This window comes from Microtus oregoni, unplaced genomic scaffold, assembly GCF_018167655.1.
Source record: "Microtus oregoni isolate MIOR12 unplaced genomic scaffold, Mior012 000000F_ref0000247, whole genome shotgun sequence".
Lineage (NCBI taxonomy): Eukaryota > Metazoa > Chordata > Mammalia > Rodentia > Cricetidae > Microtus > Microtus oregoni.
Window position 1 is genome coordinate 37,542,998 of NW_024543059.1, and position 12,448 is coordinate 37,555,445.

The window sequence follows — 12,448 nt, forward strand, 5'->3', positions numbered from 1 at the left end:
TGAAGGAAATTTAACTTTTGTAAACAAGCTTACGATATTTTTTATTCTATATTATGATGATGATTAACTTTGGAAAATTATGCAAAGTTATATTTACACCCACTAAGAACTATGGGGTTACTCAGTTCAGCTTCCATATTTATTACTGTAAGCAGATTATAATTGAATAGTTACATCATACTTATGTAATAAAAGTGTTATATCGAAAAAAAACACAGGAGAAAATTAAAGACAAGGCAATAGGACAGATTCAGACATAAAAGACCTCTAAATTGGTCATAGTGTTAGATAAAGTCGTAGGCTTGTAAGAGAGAAGAAAAAGACTATAGAAAGTCATAAAGTTAATGCTTTAATAAAAGGGTAAAGTCTTTAAAGAGACAGAGTACAGATAGTCATAGATTAAAAAAAATAAGCCACATAAAAATGGAAAATTCACAGAGAGTCTGGATTCTATATATTATTGTGTTTTCTTTGAATTCTTTAACTGTAAAGGTGCTAAGTACTGATGCACATCTCATTGTGTGGGCTTCTAAGATGGACCAGGATGTATATTATTAAGGCATCTTGACTTCAGAATTTGGGACTAAGGATATGATGCTGTGAAAAAAAGGTTCTTCTTTGGTTTTCACAGAAGATGTGAGCCTGTGGATTGCTTCTAGACCAATACAGTATGATAGACCACGTCCTTTTGAAAGCTTGCTATGAACACCCTCAAAAACTTACTTTGCTCAACTGCCTACTGAGATTAACCTAGCATACAGGATATACTATGAAATACTTGATTACCAGCACTCCCATACAGCACAAAGCAGTTTGGAGGAAAAAAAAACTATGCCCATATTCCCAAATATTGTTTATAAATGTTCGTTTACATTTAAAGGGGGATACGATATAGATATGAATAATCTGCATTGGTGAAATCTTGATTTATTGATACAAGTCTAAGGTCAATTTTATCAAATGTATATGTATATTTCTGCTCTTGATTAAGGTATTGTGATTATGTAGTTCATTAAAAAATATGTATAATTAGGAAATATATGTTGTTAATGGATAATCATCAATAATAATCAAGCTTAGAGATCTGTTCATTAGATTTTCTAGATATGGAGAGATATTTCATGTAGATAGGCATTCTTCATATCATTCAAAGACTAAGAATATGGCATTTAATATGTTTTAATAGCTTAGGGCTTTTCATGACAAAATGGGACACATCTACTCATGGCAGCACCAATCTACTTCAAGAGGAAGATGGGCATTGAAGAGGCTCCTTATAGAGTTGGTTAGCCATTTGGGCAAGAAACTGCTCTTGCCTGGACTGGTGCATAAACTGGATAAAAAGAACCCACATAGAGAGGACTGGTGAACTTGCCTAAAGGTGAGATGATCCTTCAGCATTCCTGATTCATGAAAGAGTCTGCGAGACATTCTGCAGAACACAGAAGAAAGTGAATGAACTGTCTTTGAAATTTCCTGCTTCATGGAAAACTCTGCTGGATACTACGGGCCTGAAGGCCAAAGGTGGATGCTCCAACAGTACAGAAAAACTTTGCGTGACTGTCCAGGCAGCAAGATGTCTCTGTCATTTCTAGAGTTTTGGAAGTTGCTTATTTCTCGTTTACTTAGGCAATATTATATCCTTCTGGAGTCTTTGATGGACTTGAAAAATCGATATAGTTATCATTTTTCTTTGTTATGATAAAAGATAAAATAGATATAAATATTGTAACTGTAATTCTTGCTTGATAACTGTTTTGTTATATGTAATTTTAATGTTTTAAAGTGAAAGCATTTCATTTTTGTTTAAACAGAAAAGGGGAAATGGTGTAGGAGGTCCTACTATATTTGTGTTGCCTTCATTGGTTGAATAAAGAAACTGCCTTGGCCTTTTGATAGGGCAGCATTTTAGGCAAGATGGAAGACAGAACTAAATGATGGGAAGAAGAGCAGAGTCAGGCAGACGCCATGGTTCTCCTTCCCAATATAGACGCTGGTTAGACTAATGCTGGTAAGTCACAGTAAAGTGGCGATGCACAATAATGGAGATGGGTTAAACTAATATGTGAGAGTTATCCAATAACAGGCTAGATAATGATCATTCAGTAAATAAATTAATACAATTTCTTCATGGTTATTTTGGGGTTTAAGCTAGCCGGGTGGCTGGACAGAGCCCGATCCTTCATACTACACACAAAAAGCAGAAAAAGACAAGATCTTCTGAGTAAATTGAGATCCTGAGGACATTGGGAGAGGGATGAATGAGAGAGGAGAGGCACGGACAGGAGATGAGAAAAATGTAGAGGTCAATAAAAATCAATAAAAATTTTAAAAGGTCTGTACTCAACGTGTGGTACCTAGAAGGTGGTTCTCTGCTTATCAGGACCACCTGGGAAACTCAGGCTGCCCAGTAAAAAGAAATATAGTTTAATCATCCCTAGTGACTCTAAGACAGCTGTTAGAACCATGGGACACCACGTCCACTTGCATGGGGACTCTCTTGCAGTCCATTTTCACAATTCATTCCTTGTCCTCAGTCCCAAAGGAGAGATGAGTGCTCTCTAGGATGAGTTCTTATCTCAGACTTGAAGTGATAAGCAGAAGATGGCCACCCTAATTCAAATATCAATAGGACTTGCATGTTCCTTTCAACCTTGTGATCACCTGACAGCTTGGACTGGAGCTGCTCTCAGATGTCTCCTGGGAGGGACACACATGTAAGCATTTGGGTCTCTATTCAAGGGAGTGAAGAATCATCCCGTGTCTAAAGAGAGTGGAGCTCTCATTTGCTGTGAGTCCAGGGAGATTGCCTGGCTCAGCCTCTGCTGAGGGCCTGCTGGGGTCATTATCCCAGGAAACTGGGCCATGGTGTCATTTCCAGCAGGACTGGCTTCTCTGTGTGCTCTGGGCCTCAACTAGGTTTATTTGTTCCCAGGTTCTGAATGAGGAAGACAGAATTGGAGTCAGTGAGTATCTGGAATACATAAGCCTTTGATCATTTCTTTCTGTGGCTTTCTATCCTGACTGGAGCCTAATGTCGATGATCTTCTATAGACAGAACCTCTCCTACCTGACTCGATTGAAAATGATGCTTAGAAATCTTTTGGCCTGAGGCTGTTCTCTGGTGCCTCTGGTAGGGAGGGGAAGTGGGTGGTAATGGAAATATTTGGCTTATTTGGGCTAAACGTGGGTACATTTCTCTTAAGGAAATCCACAGCCTTCATGTCACCAAAGGTCTCTATGACCCTTGAAATGGTAATGACATTGGTGTTTTCTACACCCTTTCTTCTACAGGGGATAAAACTGAACAGCACAGAACCGGTGACTTAAATCTGTATAAGATCCCACTGAGATACAGCTGAGGCCTCTGGACACCCATCTGGTCTCTCATGGCCTTGCTGGGTCATTCTCATTTCTCCACTCCTCTGAGATCTGTAAGAGCCAGTTGGATGATTCTGGGGCTGGGACAGCTCTGCAAAATTTCAGGCCCCCAGCTTATGGCTTCAGTAGCCAAAGCTTCCAGACAGACATTCTTCTGGTGTGTGCTCTACCCTGGGGCTCTTTGGAGCCTCTGTGTTTGTGTTTATGCCTTGGTTTATTCAGAATGCAAGTTTCTCCCCCACTTTTGGTGCATTCTGGTCCTCCCTGGACATGGCTGTCAAAGGTACATTCTCTTCAGACTCTGAGCTATTTATTCCTTGGTATGTGATTCACTTTAATTTGGGATATGGCTTGCCTTCTAATGATCATCAGGGTACTTGACAACATGAGGCTTTGTTCTGTTTGAAGCTCTAATGACAGGTGGGCTACTTAGCATTATAGCAGTGACATTTCAGGACAAACTCCTCAGCCATCACTTCCCACTGCCTGTCTCTGCTGTCTTCGTTTAAAGACAGATGATACAATGGGTACTCTTGGTGGCAGATGGGCACTAATAGAAGTGACATTTTGTGTGTATGCATGTTTGTTCATGAGCATACAAATGCTAGGGTATATGTATGTGTATGCATATCAATGCCAGAGGGAAACATACCGTGCTGTTCCTTAGGACCTGTCTGCTCTCCCTTTTGAAATATGGTGTCTCACTCATCAGGCTGACTGGCCCAGTGAGCCCTGGAGTGCCACCCCTCTCTGTCTCTGTGGTGTTGTGCTTACAGCCATGTGCCCCCGAGACTGTCCTTTCCATGTGTCTGGCCATTAAACTTGGGTCCCATTGGATCAGGTAGACTGTTTCAGTGGGTGTCCCCATTATGGCTTGACTTCTTTGCTCATATTCTCACTCCTTCCACCCTTCAGTTGGACTTTGGAAGCTCAGTTCATTGCTGCCTCTGCTTCCATCAGTTTCTGGATGAAGTTACTATGGTGATATTTAAGGTAATCATCAGTCTGACTACAGGACAAGGCCAGTTCAGTCACCCTCTCCTCTATTGCTTAGGGTCTTAGCTGGGGTCATTCTTGTGCTGTCCTGGGAACTTCTCTAGTTCCAGGTTTCTTGCTAGCCCCATAATTGCTCCCTAAACCAAAATATCTCCTTCCTTGCTCTCCATCTCTGTCCTTTTTCCATCTCAACTGTCCTGTTCCCTCAAGTTCTCCTCCCAATTACCTTTTCCCTCATCTTCCCTTTCCCGCCACCCCCATGCTCCCAATTTTGTCAGTTGATCTTGTCTGTTTCCTAAGTTAAAAATCTTAAACAGCCTTTAACAAAAGAGTACTGAATGTAAAAGTCTCGATTTTTATAGTTATTAATATACAAATTGTATCAATTTCACATAAATTTTATCTAGCAACATATACATATGTACATTATAATTCTATGGGTAAAAATGAGACTTTCACGTTTACATATTTCTTTTATTAAAGGTTGTTTAATTTTTCTATTGTTTATATATTTATATACACATACATATATATTTTACATATATACTGCATATAAGACTGTACCTGAGATTATATATATATACATATATATATATATGCATACATATGTAGGCTATAACTGAGATTATATATATATACATATATATATATGCATACACATGTAGGGTTAGACTTAAACCAGTAGAAAAATCCAGCGCCATCTTCAGAAGGAAAACTAAACCAGTCACAAAGATAGAGAGGATTTCTCTGGCATTAAATTTCCGTGCAATTCCAACCTTAGAATGAGACAAAGCAAGACTTGTGCACTTAGAGGAGAAAAATTAAAGAATGCAAGTGAGACATTAATAACTCCATAAGGAATTTCTTCAGCCAGCTAAGAAGAAATTAGAGCAAGACGTCCCACCAAGAGGAAGCTAAACACCCTGAAGCAGGCAGAGGACAAACCCACCAGAGATTCCCGGGGTCTGATGTGGGCTGTGGGTCAGGCCCGCCTGTGCATCAGGCTTGTTCTGTTCTGTTGTGCTTAGAGATGTCGGGTTCCTTAGCTGGAGCGAGAACAGTTCTCATGCTATTGGGGACACATGTGCCGTGCAGGAGCAGAAGCATTAGAGTCGCACCCACCCTTATTAACACTTGTGCAAGTGCTCTGTATGAGATTAGGCCTCTCAGCAGCTGCAGATAACATCTGGCTTGGGTCCTGAAGTGGGCCTTGTCTACTTCTTCAAAAGATGAAACCGACCTGAGATTGAGGTGTAAACTCTCTCAAGGGTCTCTCAGTATTAGAGCTGCAGACTAGATCATGAAATCATGTCCTGCCTGCTTCCCTCCTGCCCCTTGTAAAGAACAGAGTTGGTGGATCAAAAGTGAGTCAGGGAGTTTTGGTGGAGGAGTTTGCATTTGGAGCTGAGAAGCCACCAGGCAGCATTGTGGAAATGGCGACTGACCTTTGAAGACAGCATTAGGGAGAAGCCAGGCTAGTGAGTACAAGGGTTAAGTGTTCCCTGGCTCTGCATTGCCTTCCTGTGTCTGTACTGTCTACCTTCCCTGGGTTCAGCAGCAGGCCCAGGCCATCAGAAAGACTCTGTCCACACTGATGTGGGACTGCTCACCTGAAACTCCCTGCTGTCCCCTGGAACTGGTGCCTGTCTGAGGCAGCTCTCAGTTAGAGGTCACTCTATCCCAGTGGTCCTCAACCTTCCTAATGCAGTAACCCTTAATACAGTTGCTAATACTATGGTCACACCCAACCAGAACATTATATTCTTTGCTTCTTCATACCTGTAATTTTGCTAATGCTATGAATATTAATGTAAATTTATCTATGTTTGTATGGCCTTTGGTGACCCATGTGAAAAGTTTATTTGAACCCTAGGTTCTGAAGCACTGCTCTATCCTAATAACAACCTGAGAAATCGCATAGCTTTCAACCTTGTCTTTTATATTTTCCATCTCAGGTGATGCTCTGCAAACATGCAAAACACACAAAGAGCTTATATTCGCTACTTTTCATGAAGAGCAGCTTACGAAAGGGAGACTTAACTGTGACTGAAGGTTCCTGGGGGAGGCATGATGGTGGACATACAGTCATCTGGCCACAGGGCAGCCGCACTCCAAAGAACACAGACAGGAAGTGGGGCAGGGCTATAAAGCCTTAATGCTGGCACAGTGACCCACTTCCCTTAGTATGTTCCCAGAGGTGCTGCATCCTTTCAAAACAGTGCCCCCAGCTGGGGACTATGTGTTCAAACATGTGACCAGACACTTAACACAACAGGCCTGGAACGAACCAGAAGCATTCTAAATACATTATGAACTCCTTTCCTTTAGGAAAATGTTGCTGAGAAATCAAATGTTGGGGTTCTCTTCTGGTAAAATTCTGAGTAAAAATACCTACAGTATCTTCCTTTTTGATTTCCTTTCAGCCTATTTGGAGACAGAAAGTATCACCCAGAAACTTAGGTATTGTGATTTCTGCTTCTGAGATTTGAGTTCCTATAACCTTTTATCAAAATGATAGAAACCATTTTAGCATTAACACCTTCAAATTTCGTTCAACACAGCTCAAACCGCCCCTATATCGTAGCTTACGTTTCTCCTATTTCTTTCTTTATTTATTTAGGGGACAGGCTCTCACCATTTACCTTGGCTGTCCTGGCACTCACACTGTAGACCAGACTGGCCTTGACCTCACAGAGATCTACCCCCCCCCTTTTTTTGAGTACTGTGATTAAAGACATATTTCACCAATAGAGATCCGACTTTTTCCATTTTTTTAGGATTATTTTAAACATTTTTATCTTTCTAAAAAACGGGAATAGGGATGAGAGTAACAAACAAGATCTCACCACTGAATATTTCATTGTGACCACACAGCCTTATCATTGAAGTTCAGGAAGTAAACATCTGTATTCCACATAGTTTTATTCAATCTAAACAAAGCTAAGGTTTGTTCTAACTTTCAAATTTACTCTGGAGCCCATTCATCTCCTTCAGCATCCAAGAAAATCACGCATTCTGCATAGCTATGTGAGCTGGCACACAGGGACATCACAGGACAGTTGGCTGCAAAGCTGGACCTCTGAGGATGCAGGTGTCCATCCCCACTTTCTCACAGGTCATCATCCTCATCCTGGAGGGCAGACATTTGAGCAACCTCTAAATCATAGGTGCACTGTGCTGCCAAAGTTGGTCCATAACCAGCTCACATGGGGTGGGGCAAGAGCAGGCATGACAACAAACTCCAAGTTAGGATCTCCAGTGAGCTTTTTGGCTTGCCAGAAAAAGGGCTTTTCAAAGTTGTCCTTACTTAAGCAGAAATGTCTCTGAATTTAAGATTTTTCCTTAAATGGAAGACAAGAAATTATGCGTTCATTTTCCTCTTGAATAGACATATTGTAGCCACACAACACAATGGGGATATTTTCACTCACATATACCTATTATCTATGCCAATTAGGTTTGTTTTCACAAGTAAATCTTGTTCTCACAGCAAACATTATAATGGAATACTAGGCTTGGAGGCAGTGGCCATCCTGCAGGCCCCAAACTTCTCCTGGCCAGCTGTGTCTCACACATCAAACTTGATAGCTCCTCTGTTGATATGGAACACAAGGGTGAACCTTACTACATACTTCTTCTCAAAGTTGCCCATCAAGTGACAATTATCAATGTTGTCTTTCTGATGCAGCCATCATCCACCAGGATGAGTGAATGAGACCTTCGGTTCTCCCTGTCCCTGAACTTAGTTTTGACTCCTGGGGATTGAATGGAAGAAGTAATGCCTATAAAGGCAGCAAGCAGATTAATTCCGGAGAGATCATCCACTAGCTTCAGATCTACCTCACAATTCTGCTTTTTTATTTTATTACTTTTCTTTTTTTTAAATTTTTTTTATTGAGAAAAGGAAGAAAATAAACAAGTTTCCACCTCCTCCCAGCCTCCCATTTCCCTCCCCCTCCTCCCACCCTTCTCACCCGCCTCCCATTCTTCTCCCCTCCTCCCACTCCTCTCCCCCTCCCTCTCCAGTCCAAAGAGCAGTCAGGGTTCCCTGCCCTGTGGTAAGTCCTAGGTCCTCCCCCTTCTGTCCATATCTAGGAAGGTGAACATCCAAACTGGCTAGGCTCCCACAAAGCCAGCACATTGAATAGAATCAAAACAGTGTGCCATGATCCTTGGCTTCTCATCAGCCCTCATTGTTCGCCATGCTCAGAGAGTCAAGTTTTATCCCATGCTTTTTCGGTCACAGTCCAGCTGGCCTTGGTGAGCTCCCAATAGATCAGCCCCACTGTCTCAGTGGGTGGGTGCACCCCTCGTGGTCCTGACTTCTTTGCTCATGTTCTCCCTCCTTCTGCTCCTCATTGGGACCTTGGGAGCTCAGTCCAGTGCTCCAGTGTGGATCTCTGTCTCTATCTCCATCCATCACCAGATGAAGGTTCTATGATGATATGCAAGATATTCGTCAGTATTGCTATAGGCTAGGGTCATTTCCGGTTCCCTATCCTCAGCTGCCCAAGGAACTAACTGGGGACCTCGCCTTGTGCTCCTGGGAGCCACTCTAGGTTCAAGTCTCTTGCCAACCCTAAGGTGGCTCCCTTAACTAAGAATTGTGCTTCCGGGCTCCCCTATCCTACCTTCCTTTATCCCAATCCTCCTTTTTCCCCAAGTTCCCCCCATCCTCCCCTTCTCCCTTTTCTCTCCCCATCTCCCCTTACTCCCTTCCCACCCCACCCCCAAGATCCCAATTTTCTCCCCGGCAATTATGTCTACTTCCCATAGTCAAGAGGATAACTATATGTTTTTCCTTTGGTTCAACTTCTTACTTAGCTTCTTTAGGATCACCAATTGTAGACTCCGTGACCCTTATTTATGGCTAGAAACCAATTATGAGTGAGTACATCCCATATTCATCTTTTTGGGTCTGGGTTACCTCACTCAGGATAGTGTTTTCTATTTCCATCCATTTGCATGCAAAATTCGAGAAGTCATTGTTTTTTACCACCGCATAGTACTCTAATGTGTAGATATTCCACACTTTCTTCTTAAATATACATTCTTTATTCCATTTGATTACTTTTTTGCTTCTTTGTAAAATAATCAGAAAGGATTGTTAGGTGAGGCCTTGGAGGTAGGGAAGATTAGTGTTTTATTTGTTGAGACAGGGTCTCATGTCTCCCATGCTGTCCTCACACTGACTTTGCAGGTTCAACTTGAGCTTAGGTCATCTTGCTTCTACTTCACAGGTACTAAATTTACAAGTGAGGCCACCGAGGCCAGTGAGGACAGCAGCGGTCATTGAACCCAGTACTTGCTACATGCTAGTCAGCCACACTGCCAACTGAGGTATGTCTAGATCTGTTGAGTGTATTTTCCTGCTATCCAGAATTTCACTGTAACTCACCAAGGCCTGCAACTGTCCTGCATTTTTCTTCTACTACTGGACCCACTATGTTAGATTCTTCTGCCAATTGATCATCACACTGTTGCCAACACCCTGGTGGGTTCGTTCTCTATATCCTTAGTAATCCATGGGGCAATTTCCTAAAGTTAAGCATGTGGCTTCCATGACTGCACCCTTCTCTCAAGGCTCAAACTGTAAAAAGCCTACAGATTTTCCTTAATGTGCTTTCTAACACTGAATTGAGGAAGGTGAACTTTCATCATTTATGTTCATCTTAAAGTAGATTTTTGGGAATATTTAATTCCTCATATTGATGAAAAGAGGGTTTTAAGGAGGAATGAGGCATACCTCAGCAATCTTTTGAAATATTAGCTTAGTTCTCAAAATGGGAACTAACTAACATGGGAAAAGTTATGGGTCTTCCAGTCAAGTGAAGGGGACACCGGGTTTAGAAGGGGAGGAGCTGAATGGCTTCCTCTGTGTTCCCAGAAAGGTTCCTGGAAAGGTAAGCTAAGCTTCTTGTCAGTTCAGGAAAGCTAGTTAGCAGAGTGGCGATGGCTGTTAGCCATGACATCAGTGGTCCCATCTCTGGACATTCCATTGTATCCTGGAGATCTCTAGGAATCCCGTGATGTCACCTTGTTGTAGCAACACCAACTGCCATTAGGACATTCCTCAACCCTAGAGGGTAGAGCATCAGTCATGTTCTCAAGACTGAGGCATCGCGTATTTGGGAGACAGAATGGAGAAGGTCCAAAGACCAGAGAGAGGCAGAAGGAAGCTGCCGTTCACTTCTGGAAAAGGCCAAGTGAGTCATGGGCAGGAGAAGGTCAGATTTCTGAAGGAGGTGCACTTGAGGTGGAATTTCCAGTAATGGGGAGGAGTAGCTGGAGCTTCAGAAGAGTAAATGGACATAACTGATTATCATACTTCCTGAAAGTCAAGGAATCCCAGACATTAGTTTGTCCATCTCCTAAGCCAAAGACTGAGAAGGCCAAGGCTGTTGTACTGGGACCACCACTTAGTTCTTACCTTTACTGTAGTTTGGGGTTCAATGTTAGAGTAGAAAGAAACCAGCAGGAGGCTGGGACGGACTAATGTGCCCCCGTATTTGGTCAGACATCACTACACTACACCTGTAGTAGTTGCCTTTAGGTTCAGTTGCTGTCTAACACTGTTCCCACGGAGACAAATGTGCTCCTGGCCAAGACCTTTCATCCTCAGAGTGTTCAGCAGTCTGCTCAGCATAATTCCTCTGACCTCCTTTCCCTGACAGTGACCCCCTTAGGGATCTGAATCAGCAGTTGAGGTTGGCTGTTAGATCACAGGGTGACTAAACTTCTGTCAGAGTTATGGGACCAGGGCAGAGAATGGCGACTGAGTGTCAGATTCAATGATCTGGGCTGTCAATGGGAAACTGGGTGAGTCTCTTGACCATGATGGAGCCCTGCCTGATTTTCCAAGACACAGTCATGGGCCATTAGTAACCAGCAATGAGACCTCACCTCTTCCTAACACCTGAGTGCCTCTGCCCTCTGCCATTTTTGTCCTTGCTTCTAAATCAAAGCAGGCTTCAGGACTCTGGACCATGCTGCATTCTATTCTTCTGTGAATATTCCTGAAGAGGTGGTCTCAGTAGTCTCCTGAAGAATTATAGGGAGGCAGAGGAAAACCCTGGCTGCTTACATAGCCACGTCTCTAGAGTGATGGGAGATTTCAGATGCACAAAGGGGGGCTGTCAACCGGGCCTAATATATTTTAATTGTTACTGGCTTGCAATATAATTTTCTCTTTGGGATTCTGTCAATCTCCTGTGCCTTTTTGCTATACAATTTTACCTGTTTACTACCTACACACAGAATCCTCTAAGGAGCCAGCATCCCACCCAGTGCTCCTAAACAAGAAGCAGATAAAGAAGGAAGAGGAGAGGCTGACCACAGAGCTGCAACTGATGACCAGGGAAAGAAATGACCTGAAAGACCAGCTGATGATCCTCACTGAAGGCACCAAGGACAATAGGTATCCATTGTTTCAGACTTCATGTGGCTGTAGGCAATGTCAACCTCACCTTCTGTCTTTGAAGGTCTTGGTTTCTAGGAGGCTTTTCCAAACCTCATTCCTAAATTCTTCTCAGGGGAGAGACAGACATGAAATGTGAGGTGGAATCAGATGTGGCCTCTAACTTTTCTGCTCTCTCCAAATGAAAAGCAGGGCTTGTGGTCCTAATCACACAACTCAGGGATTTAGGCCAGTACTGTGTAGTTCCTAGCATGTATTTGGATATGGGATGACGTGCAAAGGTGGCTTGCATGAGATATAACTACCTTCTCTTAGTTTGTGGTGAGTCTCTACTTTCCCTGCATGTGCTTGTGTGCCTAAAGCCTCTGGTAGCAGCTAGATGGCGCTGGTTTGACTTGGGACATCTCAGTGTCTAACTGGAAGTGCTGGGGCTCATCACAGCTTCTCTCTAGTTTTGTCTATTGTACTCTTTGACAATAGAGCTCTGTGCATATCTTTAGCATCCAATGGGCGATGCTCTCACTCTATGCATTTCTATAGCTCGCCATTTCTCTCTCACTCTCTCATGTAAACATGTGTGCACACACACATTTGGAGGTTTGTGAGTTCCTAAACTCTGGGAGCCAGTGATCTGTGGTGGTTACTCATGATGTC

General features: G+C 42.7%; 1 pseudogene; it reads right to left on the reverse strand.

Moving 5' to 3' along the window:
• Positions 1-7,486: 7,486 nt before the first annotated feature.
• Positions 7,487-11,365, reverse strand: LOC121461076 (annotated as a pseudogene).
• Positions 11,366-12,448: the final 1,083 nt, after the last annotated feature.